The 12,328-nt window shown below is 45.9% G+C and overlaps 1 pseudogene; it reads left to right on the top strand.

Annotated features, from left to right (window-relative positions):
* The first annotated feature begins 9,385 nt into the window (after positions 1–9,385).
* LOC148443007 (uncharacterized) lies at positions 9,386–11,824 on the top strand (annotated as a pseudogene).
* Positions 11,825–12,328: the final 504 nt, after the last annotated feature.

The raw sequence follows: 12,328 nt of genomic DNA on the forward strand, positions 1-12,328 counted from the left end.
GTTTCATTTTAACTTTCCTTAATCGTAGACAGTTTTTGTTTTTCTTAAAAATATTTGCACCATGCTGGAGGATGCTGGGCTTAGCAGAGCATAACGTAGTGGAAGCTGGGCAAAATATAGCTCGGTGTGTGCAGTGTAGCATTGATCAGTGTAGTGTGTATTATAGCATTCATATAGCATTCACACCCATGCTGGGTGCAAAACTTATATCTGAAACAGGTGTCACATCTCCACCCATGCGCTGCGAATGATCATGGAATTCGGCCTACAAAGGCCACCACACTCCCATGATACAGGTCCGTTCGATGGCTGGGTCGCTGTCCAGTTGCCACCCATAAGTGCCCATTTCATGGACAGCGTGGGCAATAGCTGGGTCAATCTATCAATTATCCTACATGTGCTTAGGCATTGTGTGGATAATGCGCAGCTGGTGTTTGCTTTCTATGGTGCGTACGCAGTTTGCAGGTATCTGTTAGACCCTTTCATATTTAGGATTCCGTCTTACTCACGATCAGGCTCTGTGTATTCTTATATATACGCTGATTATTATGCAAGCTCTATCATTTTATAATGGTAGTATATATTAGTACAAGCCTATAAGGCGTTATAGATAGTACGTTTCCTATGCATTCCCACATACTCCTACTGAAGAGGGGCTGAACGCTACCTGTCATGGCCCGCTGCGGCTTCTTAGTGAAAGAGTTAGCGCCGAGTCTGGCCAGTGGCCACAAACTTCACTGTAGCATCAGACACACCACAGCTATCCAACAGTGTTGCATCTGATGACGCAATGATAGCTGTGCAGCATGGCAAAGGAGCCGGGGCTCGGGACTGGGGAGAAAGCACAGAGAAGTTGGAAGCCTCACTTTGGTATAAGTTAACAACAGATTTGGGGAGGGGGAGCTATTATCTTCACTGCAGTCCAGCGCTCCTCTCCAGTCCTCACGTACACAGCTGATCTAGTGCCACACATGTACAGGGGAGGGGGTGGATTTGGCATACATTGACTTACTAGGGGGAATGTTTAAGGAAGGAAGGTTTCTTTTCAAATAGGTTTCTTGCTTAGGACCCCAAGAGGTCTAAATCCGACTCTGCTCCATGGAAGTCTGCTTTGAATATGACACAGCCATATTTAAGGTTGGAAACAATAACCAGCTAATGATAAGGTCGGGCAATTATCGTGACCATCGTCTTGCGACGAGACCCTTGTGGTAGGATCCCGGTTCCCACAAGCCCGAGTGAACTTCCTGCTCTAATAGAGCAGGACGTTCACTACTGACATCACAAATGATGTCAGTAGGGCCACCCTCAAACGGCAGGCGTTCCTTCTGGAACGCCTTCGTTTGTCCAGCCACCCTCCTCCCCGCCTACAAAACGGGGCAAGCTGTCGATCAACATCGACAGCCGCCCCATTTTGTAGCGAGCCCCGGAGCGAGCGGTTCTCACTTGCTCTGGGGTTCGCGCATGCGCATTGTGCATGCCGCGCATCGACCCGCTTGCGAGCGCTTTGCGCTCACGAGCGGGTCTGAATCAGGCCCATTGTGTGTAATCCAAAGGACTTGTTTTTCGCAGTCTTTTTCGATAGCTGAATCAGAACTTTCCTTGTAGCAAGAACATGAAAGCATTATACCTGCTGCCTACCACGTCGTGATTGCAAAATTAATTACAAGATAAAAAATGAACCGTTGTAGTAATATAATGGGGAATTCTTTCTACAAGTTCTTGATGATTTAGTTGTTTCAGCTGATTCTGTAATTTTTCTGCACTGAATCTATTTGAATAATTTACTGCTCAGGCTTATAGAGACTTTAAAGGAAAACTCTTTGTTTCTGTTTGCTTTTTCTATTATTAATGTTGACTGTTGCAATTAATTATAAAAATAAGGTTTCTCTAAAATATTATGTTTTGTTCTTGCAATTGTCTCTATTAATTTTATTATAAAAGAAAGCAAAAAAAAAATATATATATCCAGGTGCGTTATAAAAAAGTAACTATAATTAAAAAAAAGAAAAAGAAATGCATGGTTTCTAATTAAATCAATTACAAGGCACTGTAGAGCTATGTTGACCGGTCATCAACTTCCAAGTTCCCTGTTCTGCTCTTTTGAGGATACTAGAGGGATTGATACCTATGTTGTTGTCCTTGTTTGGGGCATTCAGTCCCATTATGAGGGAAGATAAAGCCCCCACGTATTCTATACGAGTTGTACAATGGCGTCATACAATATAATCACAAATTCTGGAGAAAAGGTGGGAAGGGATGGGAGCTGGGGTTACGGTAAGATGAAGAGAAGGAACAGAAAACAATGATATTTTCCAGAATTGAAACTGTTCCCATTGCCTGGAAGCAACCATCTTGTGTGTTCTAGCAATAGTATTATTATATTGTGATTTCCACACATAATCCCAGCTACCCATATATAGAGGAATATATACCATTAACCTTTCGTTTTAATCTTTATAATTGTAGTTTTGAGATGTCCTCACTTTTTCTCCTCAACAGGGGCTGTTTCATTCTGTGGGGTCTATGTACTAACAGTGTTAGGAGACAGAGTGAAATGTGTTAAGGAAGTGATAAGGTGCCAGCCAATCAGCTCCCAACTGTCATTTTTCAAACACAGCCTGTGAGATGATAGTTGGGAGCTGATTGGTCGCTGGCACCTTATCACTTACTTATCACTTTTCACTCTGTCTCTTATCACTGCTTAGTACATAGACCCCTGTATGTGGCCTGTGCATCCCTGTTTGTCTTTTTCCTCTCTTACAGTATATACTGTTATACATATTTTGTTGTGGATAATATTGTTATTGGGAAATTTCAGTGTCTGTGTTGTCATCATGAAGTGGTGTGTATATATGGAAATACCCCTGGCGCTGAGAAAAATGGAACGCAGAGGACCAAATACAAATAATTAACCAGCAGCTGCTACAGGATAGTTGCCACCATCTATAACAAGAAAGATACTCAAGAAAAAACACAGCAGCGCTTAGTATTCAATTTGTACAATGATTACCCACGAATGGAAAAATTGCGTGAATGATAACCACAAGTATATAAAAATGTAATCAAAACACAATTTAATAAAATACACATAAAAAAGTACATATAAAAAATTACATATAAAAAACTAAATTCGAGCAATGGTATCAGATGGATATATCTTGGTACGAATTATGCACCTATATAACCAAATATACGTATAGTTATTACACTTGATGCACCAACTGCATATGATCAGTGTTCTGGATGTATTAAATTATATAAGACTCCTCTGTTCACATAGCGAGGGGATTAAATCCTAGAATATGCAACTTGTGATAATTATTTCAAGTTTCTTCAATTGGTTGCGGCTTATTTTGTATAGTTAAAAAGCTCTAATGGAAACAACAATTGTTGCAATCACATGTAAAAAACCAGCATCAGCAAGTCTTTGTGGAGAAATCCTCAGACAATCATTATTACAGTCTCAGATGTTAGAACTGTATACTTGTTATCAGCTGCATCAAAGTCAGCTGTATGTTACAAATAAGGAGCGGAGGGAATACACATATAGGGCCTGATTCAGACCCACTCGCGAGCGGCTGTCCGCTCGCAAGTGGGTCGATGTTATGGACTGAGCATGCGCACGACGGAGGGAGCTCCGTCGTGCGCATGCGCCAGACGCGACGAGCGAAGGAAAGTCCTTCGCTCGTTGTGTCTGATCAAAGGGGGCGTGCTGTCGATGTTGATTGACAGCACGCCCCCTTTGGTAGGCGTGCCTCCCTGACGGTGGCGTTCCCACGGGAACGCCTCACGTCAGAAGCCGGCCCACTGACATCACTAGTGATGTCAGTGGGAGTGATTTTGGCTCTGATAGAGCCAAAATCACTCCGGAGCTTACGGTTGAAAACCTCAACCGCAGGCTCCGGCTCGCAATTTCGATGGTCGCGATGGTCACGACCATCGCGGCCATCAAAATGCACGCTCGTATAGCCTGTGGGTGGTGACCCACAGCTATACGAGCGTCCAGGAGGACGCTCCATTTTCATGGAGGCCGGCCCTCATTCAGAGCGTGCGCTCTGCTCAGAGCGTACGGCTCTGAATGAGGGCCATAGTCAGTATTATTAGTTGTTTTTCAATCACCCGCCAATCCGTCTCATAGAGGGCTCCTAGTACTACCTGCCCTCGTGGAGTTGCAGCGAGCTCTGAGACTCTCAGCAGTTTGTAGCGATCAGTGCCCGGGCAGCAGCTGCACGTGATTCATGACACCACCACCTTTGTCAGCATCACCATCATCACTCATCACCACCATCATCACTACCAACATCACCACCATCATCACTACCAATATCATTACCATCATCATCATTATCTTCATCACCACCATCATCATCACTACCAACATCACCATCACTACCAACATCATTACCATCATCACCTTCATCAACATCACCATCATCATCATCATCATCATCACTACCACCATCATCATCATCAACATCACCACCAACATCACCATCATCACCATCATCACTATCATCACCACCACTATCATCACTACCACCATCATCATCATCATCACTACCAACATCATCATCATCACTACCATCATCACTACCATCATCATCACCTTCATCACCATCATTAGCATCATCATCATCATCACTATCATCACCACTATCATCATCACTACCACCATCATCATCATCACTACCAACATCATCATCATCACTACCAACATCATTACCATCAGTACTATCATCATCATCATTACCATCATCGTCATCATCGCGAATATCATCATAATCATCACCACCACTATTATCATTATTATCACAATCCCTATCATAATTATCATCATTATTATCATCACCACCACCACCACCGTAATCATTCCCATCATCATTATCACCATCATCATCACATCACCACCACCTCCGTAATCATTCCCATCATCATTATCACTATCATCATCACATCACCACCACCTATACTGTTGGTATAACAAATTATACACAAAATCAAGTCATACATAAATGCAGAACACGTACTCACAAGGTTGACATAGAAGGTGCAGACAGGAGGAAGATGGTAGAGAGTGCCCTGGCCATGAGAGTTTACAATCCACAGATTTTACTACTAACCTCTACTGGAAACTAAAAATTGGCGCTTCAGCAGGAATTGTAGCTTTCCATATACAGAAGGTATTTATCTAAGGAAGGACAGAGAAGTTTCTCGGACGTCTACATTTAAAAGAAAACTATGATTATGCTAAAACAGATGTGAGCCAGGCCTTGATTTGTGACAAGCTGGAGGAGCGATTGGAGAAACACATTCATATAGAGAAATGCAATGAGTAAAAGCTAACAATTTGCAAGGATAAAGTGACACTGTGATTTGGAACGATTTACCTTACTTGCTGAAATCCGTTTACTTCTCACAGATTCTGTCGACACAAATTTAAGTGCCCTGAAGGGATATGCTACAAATTCAACAAATAGAGGAGTCGCAGGCTCTTAAATTAAAGGTAAAGAACAATTTTCTGTCAGGAAAGCCACGGTTATTTAATGCAATTGCTTTCTGCAGTGAAATAACATGCCTGGGGCCGAGGAGGCAGAAGCTCAAACTGTTTTAAGACTCAGATTCCAAAGGTTACTTTGTTATTTTATCACTTTAAAATTATCCAGGTTCTTCACATCTATTACATAGACTCACAAACAGAACACCCCCAAAGTCTGGCATTACTGACCATCACTGCATTAGTTTATATAAAGCAGAAAAATCAATGTTATTTTTGTCTTATTTGAAAAAAATTTTATTACAGTTTTTGAGATCCTTCTAAATATGTATGAAGAAAATAATTATATCATATTTACAGAGAAGTGAATTTCCCCTTAAATATCCATATGACAGTAGAGGCAGCTGACTTATGCTGGGTACAGACTGGCCGACATATCGGCCGTTCAACTGAAGGGGCAAGATATATTGTGTGTTCGTCGGCCATTGTTCACAGACATATCACGTCGGCTGTGCAATATAGCTGATGGCAGATGTATCAGACGACCGTCCGTACACTTGCTCCACAGGACGCTGGGGGGTGTGTGAGTGGGGGGCTTGTGACGCAACTCCCTGGCCAGCAGGACCCCCGGCCAGATGGCAGTGATGGCTGTTCAGTGTGTATGAACAGCCATCATCTGCAGATATATCTACTAGGTTTGTACCCAGCTTAAGGCACAGTGCTATAGGTGTGTGCATCTCCTGCAATGAGCATTTTCAGCAATGGAATAGAATAATTTCCTCTATGGATAATGAACATAGGCAAATGCAGGGGGGGTTTCCATCTGCCTGGAAACCACCCTCCCCAGCCCACACCATGACCACAATAGAAATAGTAATATAATAGATTGTTACTAGTGCTGCATGTTCTTCTCAGTATCACAAATTAAATAATTAGCACCACCTATGGATCTTTTAACATGTATCAGCCAGTACTAAATAAGCTGTGCACCAACTAGAAGATCTGGAAAACATGCACTGTTAGAAATGCACTGCTATAGAGCCCAATATGTACATATATGTCCCGGGCAATGCTAGGTTCTTCTGCTGCTCCTCCAGGCTCCCGGACTTGCTCCAATAGTCTGGAATGTTGCCCACATCTAAAATAAAAACATTCAGCTCAGGCAGGATGGCCCTACTGCCGCATCTAATGACTTACTGTGATCACTGGTCCTGTATATGCTGTGATTATCACACACAATACACTTTGTATGACGCGTATTAAAGCTGGTTAAGTACTAATTCTGCCCTCTTCATTGACAGGCCACACTCGGTCTATAATTAAGCATTTGGAAACCCCCCCTCTGGAAATCCTGTGTTTGCCACTGATGAATGCTGATTTTAGCAGGTACTATCATGGCGATGTCTTTGCATTTGCTACATACAGTATATTTGTGGCTGTTTTCATAAGCAGAATGATAAAACACGGTGTTAACTTACTGCAGCTACAGGTTGATGTCTCAGAGGACAAAGGACATCACTAGGTGCCAGATACCTTATTCCAACTGTGGGTATCGCTAACAAGGGGAAGAATTTGAGGTGAAGGGCAAAATGACCTGTAGTCTCCAGTTGCGGCCTCTGATGAGTGTAGGTCACTTTCCTGAATCCCACCCACTTCCCAGTGAAATGGACAGGAACTGGGGCGTAAAGACACAATTCTCAGAGATTTGCACCATCTTGTCCCATACCACTTTCCGTGGAGGGTGGAGCATACAGATTACTGTCAAAAGAGACCGATGTAGCGTTGAAGGCAAGTTGCCATAATTTCTCCCCTGCATTGTGCCCAGAAGCAAAAGATAACTGAAGTTTTGCCTTAAAACTGAAGGCTCATAAACCTCAAGTCAGGGACGGAATGAGTTACTAGTTAGGGGGTTGTGTTTGTAGGTTGACGGACAGCACGGGTAGCAGTTTGATTGGTGTGCATCATCTTTAGGGAGGGGTCTAGAGAGATTTAGGTCAGTGATGTATATTATTCCTGCCTCTTTGATTTGATCTGCAAGCAGGGAAGTCATTCTATTTTGCTCATTTACACTGAGTGCATATTTATCGCTTTGTGATAAATTCATTCTAGTTTACTAGCTTCTTTCTCTCCTTCTTACTTTTGCTCCCCTCTTCTCTTCCTTTCCCTGTTGTTCACCTTTTCATTTTATAAATTGTGTTGCCCAGGGTCTGCAAGCCAGCGTTCTTACCTGAAGTGGCTTATAGTCTCCCTCGTCTCTAGCCCTTTGGGGGAATGTCTCTGCGGTCTCAGCGCGCAAGATCTGTCCCGGCCCGCTTGTCGGGCGTTGTCTTGCCGGGCGGGGCTCCTGCTACTGTGTCCCCGCCGGCTCCTTCTATGCCCCATGCGCAGACGCCGCGCCGCTCCTCCCGACCTTCTCGTCAGGCGGGCACGGCATTATCCCCGCGTCAGACACGTGCAGCCGCCGGAGAGGAGCTGCGTGCCCAGAGCGGGCGCGTGTGTGCCTGACTCTCTCCGCGGCTGGATTAGATAGCGTCGGTAGTGAAGTACTACCGGCGAGGGGACAGAAAAGGGCACATAAGCGGGGTAGACGAGAGCCTGTAATGGCTCCTGCACCCGCGCCCATTTTGTGTGCGGATGGGTGTGGCCAGCGCCCATCTTTACACAGACACAGGAGACATGGTCACCGGGCAGCAGCTCACAGCACTGCAGGCTTGCAGGATGCTAATGGCATGGGATCCCTCATGCCTGGAGCTGCTGTCTCCTCTATGTTGCCAGGGGCTCCTGGATTGTTAGGTGTAGTGGGGTCAGACAATTCAACTGCTGGGGTCTCTCAGCAATTTGACGCTGGCGCTATCGCTGGTTTATTAGTGTCATTAGTTGGCGCTTTGACCCCGCTCTTGTCACAACAGTCAGGGAATAGTGCTGGGGCCGGGGTCCCGACTGCTCTGTCATCGGTAACCGCCGTTCAGTCGCAGTTGGGGCCTATCGTGCAGCAGTTAGGACAAGTTTGCGGCCTCACTTTGGCTCCCGCCCCTTCTACAGGAGTATCTTTGCCTTCCACTGCTAGGTCGGCGAGTGGGGGTCAGCTCTCTGATGTATTGCAGGTTGCTGCTTCTGCTTCTTCTTTTTCAGACAGCAGCGAGGAGGAAGAGCCTTTGGTTGCGAGACCTGTCACGCCTGCGGTGGCTCCAGTTGAGAGTGCTGCTATTGCTTCCGGTGAGTACCATGATTCTTCTGGTGGGGGGTCGAGTACAAGTTCCACCACCACTTCTGGTGACAGTTCCAGGAAGGCGAAGAAAACATTTAAGGCCGCAAACGCAAAAGGGGGTATTGGAGTAGAGGCCTATAAATCGTATACAAACTGGTTATCCGGTTTCTCGGTTTTCGCAGCCTGCTACCTTAAGTCCAGACCGACTGAATATCTTAACATTATTCGGTACTTTCATTTAATACATGGCCTATTTAAGACGTCAAAAGGGATGGCGTGGCGTCAGTATGATGAAGAATTCCGTAGGAAACAGGACCGTGTTTTGGTCATAGATTTGGGTTGCAAAGACGTCGAGGTGTGGATGGACGTTGCGCAGTCTGCGCGGCTTCCGTCTGACCCTGCGACGGTTCTTCAGGTGCGATCCTATTCACCAAATCCGCGGAGGTTGCCTGGAGCAACCACAGCAAGAGGGCGTTGCTATGCCTTTAACAATGGGAGTTGCCCTCACGGAGGGCGGTGTCGTTTTCGTCACCTCTGTCTCCGATGCAATGGGACGCACCCCAGCAAGTCCTGCTCAAAAGGATCTAGTGGTGACCCAACGGGTTCTGCCACACCCGCTCAGAAGCGTGTTGGGGAGGTGTTCCCTAAGTAAGGCTGCATCTCCCGTTAGGCTTGATACCATGTCCAAATGGCTTGACTGGTATCCTTTACGAGATGATGCTGAATTTTTGCGTGGTGGTTTTGCTGAAGGTTTTCCGCTCCCTGTTTTCGGGTCCATTTGTTCGGGATCGCCTAGGAACCTAAAATCCGTTAGGGAATTACCCCAGGTGGTCAAGGTCAAGGTTATGAAGGAAGTAAGTCTGGGGCCCATAGTTGGGCCCTTTGCTGAGCCTCCTATTCCTGGCCTTGTCCTATCGCCAGTGGGCGTGGTGCCCAAAAAAATGCCAGGGAGTTATCGTTTGATTCAACACTTATCTTATCCCGCGGGGGCTTCAGTGAATGATGCCATTGCGGAGGATCTCTGTCGCGTGCGCTACCAATCTTTCGATTCGGCATTGGGCTTAGTGCAAGCCTCCGGTCCAGGGTCCCTGTTAGCCAAAGTAGATATCGAGTCCGCCTTTTGGCTGATGCCCTTACACCCGGATTCCTTCAGGTATATGGGCTTTCAGTTGGCAGACGGATATTACTTGGATAAGTGTCTCCCTATGGGCTGTCTGGTTTCGTGCTCCTTTTTCGAACGCTTTAGTTCATTCCTCCATTGGTGCGTCTGCACAGGTTCCGGGGAGGTGGGTCTCGCTCACTATATAGACGACTTCCTGTGCGTCGGTCCAACTGGTTCAGCGCGTTGTTCCCGGCTGCTATTTTCGTTAATTTCCCTTTTTTCAGAATTCGGGGTCCCAATTGCGCATGAGAAGACTGAAGGCCCTGCCACTAGGCTGGTGTACTTAGGTATAGAGATTGATACCTTAGAGTGCTGTTGTCGATTGCCTCCGGAGAAGATAAAGCGGCTGCAGGATGCAATTAGTTTGGCCTTGGCAAAGGGTAAGGTTACCTTGCGTCAAGGGCAATCCCTACTGGGTCTCTTTAACTTTGCGTGTCGGGTTATTCCGATGGGTAGGGTATTTTGTTGCAAGCTGCAGCGATCTTTGGTTGCTTTATGCTTGCCGCATCACTTTTTGCGGTTATCGGCGGAACTCAAGCTTGATTTGGCAGTGTGGGAATATTTTCTCTTGCATTTCAACGGTGTGCATTTTTGGCCTACTTGCACCCAATCTAACATTTACCTGCATCTCTACACCGATGCCGCAGGTTCGTCGGGCTTTGGTTCTATATTTGACGATTCGTGGTGTTTTTCTACGTGGCCTTTAGATTGGGTTCAAAAGGGACATACAAAGAATTTGCTTCTGCTGGAGTTGTTTCCCATTGTAGTGGGCTTTGGAGCTCTGGGGGATCAGGTTGCGAGATCATTCCATTGTCTTTTGGTGCAACAATTTGGGGGTAGTACATGCGATCAACAATCAGTGTTCATCTTCCCCTCCGGTTTTGCGCCTTCTGGCTTGGCTCATGCTTCGTTGCTTACAACTGAATTTGCTGTTCACGGCTCGACACGTACCTGGTGTCGAGAACTCAGTAGCGGATGCACTATCTAGGCAAGATTGGGCTCGGTTTCATGACCTGCCGCCGTCAGCTGCCATTGTCGGTGATGTTTGTCCATCTTATTGTTGGCAGATTATCGAGCCGGCATGGAAGGTCTCGCTCGCCGGTCCGTGGCCCCGCGGACTTTGAGGAACTACGAGGCTTCGTGGCTACAGTGGGAGGCCTTCTTACAGCAGCAGAGATCTTCAGGTAAATCCCGATACTCCAAGTTGTTAGCCTTCATTTGGAACATGTTCGATACCGGTAAGACTAGGGCTTATGTGGGTCAGAGGCTTGCGGGCATAACTTTTTTTTGTAAGTTGACAGGGCGTCGGGATATCACTAAGGGATTTTTGATTCAAAAGGCCCTTAGGGGTTGGGCGCGGGTAGTCCCTAGATCGGATGATCGTCGTCGTCCTATTGGCCCATCATTGCTGTTAAGGTTAATTGAAAGTTTAGAAGTTGTCTGTTCCTCTTCATTTGAAGTTGCCCTGTTCAGCGTGGCTTATGCGATGGCCTATCATGGGGCTTTTCGCATTAGCGAGTTAGTTGCAGCATCGCGCTCCGCCCCACTCTCGTTGGCTTTCGCGCATGTCATCATACGGGATACCCTGCTGTGTCAGATTCAGCGTTCAAAGACCGACCAGTTGGGCAGAGGACTCTGGGTTTCCCTGAAGCCCTTCGGGGACGCCAGGCTCTGCCCAGTTAGCTTGGCAACGGCATACATGGGCTACCGCCCATTGCTGCCTGGGGCATGGTTGATGCATGCAGATGGCTCGCCATTGATGAAATTCCAGTTTAGGTCGGTCTTTCAACGATGCATCTTTCACCTTGGGCTGTCGGCCTCCGATTAAGGCACCCATTCTTTCAGAATTGGTGCCACGACATTTGCTGCTTCCTCTGGTCTATCGGTGCAGGAAATCAAGACTTTGGGAAGATGGAAGTCCGATGCCTACAAGAGATACGTCCGGCTGGAGAGCTGATTATCTGTGACTAGCTTATATTGATGTTTGGACTTGGGAGCTTCGGCCACTCGTCACTGTGTCAGTGGGGGTCTCGAGGGATTTTGCCCCGTTTTTTATCCTGCTATGGACAACATATATATATATATATATATAAAAAAAAAAAAGAATAAAAATAAAAATAAAATAAATAAATAAAAATAATGAATAAATACAAGAACTTGAAAATGCCGTGAAATAAAGAAAAGATCCTGCAGGTTTTTTGTCAGGTTTTCACCTCGGGTCAAGTCTTCCTCCCCCCCTCTTTCCTTCCCCCTCCTTATCACAGTCACAAAATATAATTTGTACTCACCTATTTTATATTTGCAGGTGGTTTCCTGGATGTCAGGCCTATTTGGTTGTTTGGGCATTCATTCGTGTTTTGGGCTTCTCGATCACCTTTTGCTTCTGACGCATCTGTTTTTTCTAGATGGGATAAGGTCAGGTGGTTTGGCTTTAGAGGAATGTTGTGGGAGAGATTCCTGT

The sequence above is a fragment of the Taudactylus pleione genome, unplaced genomic scaffold (genome assembly GCF_031769625.1).
Source record: "Taudactylus pleione unplaced genomic scaffold, aTauple2 ptg001356l, whole genome shotgun sequence".
Classification (NCBI taxonomy): domain Eukaryota; kingdom Metazoa; phylum Chordata; class Amphibia; order Anura; family Myobatrachidae; genus Taudactylus; species Taudactylus pleione.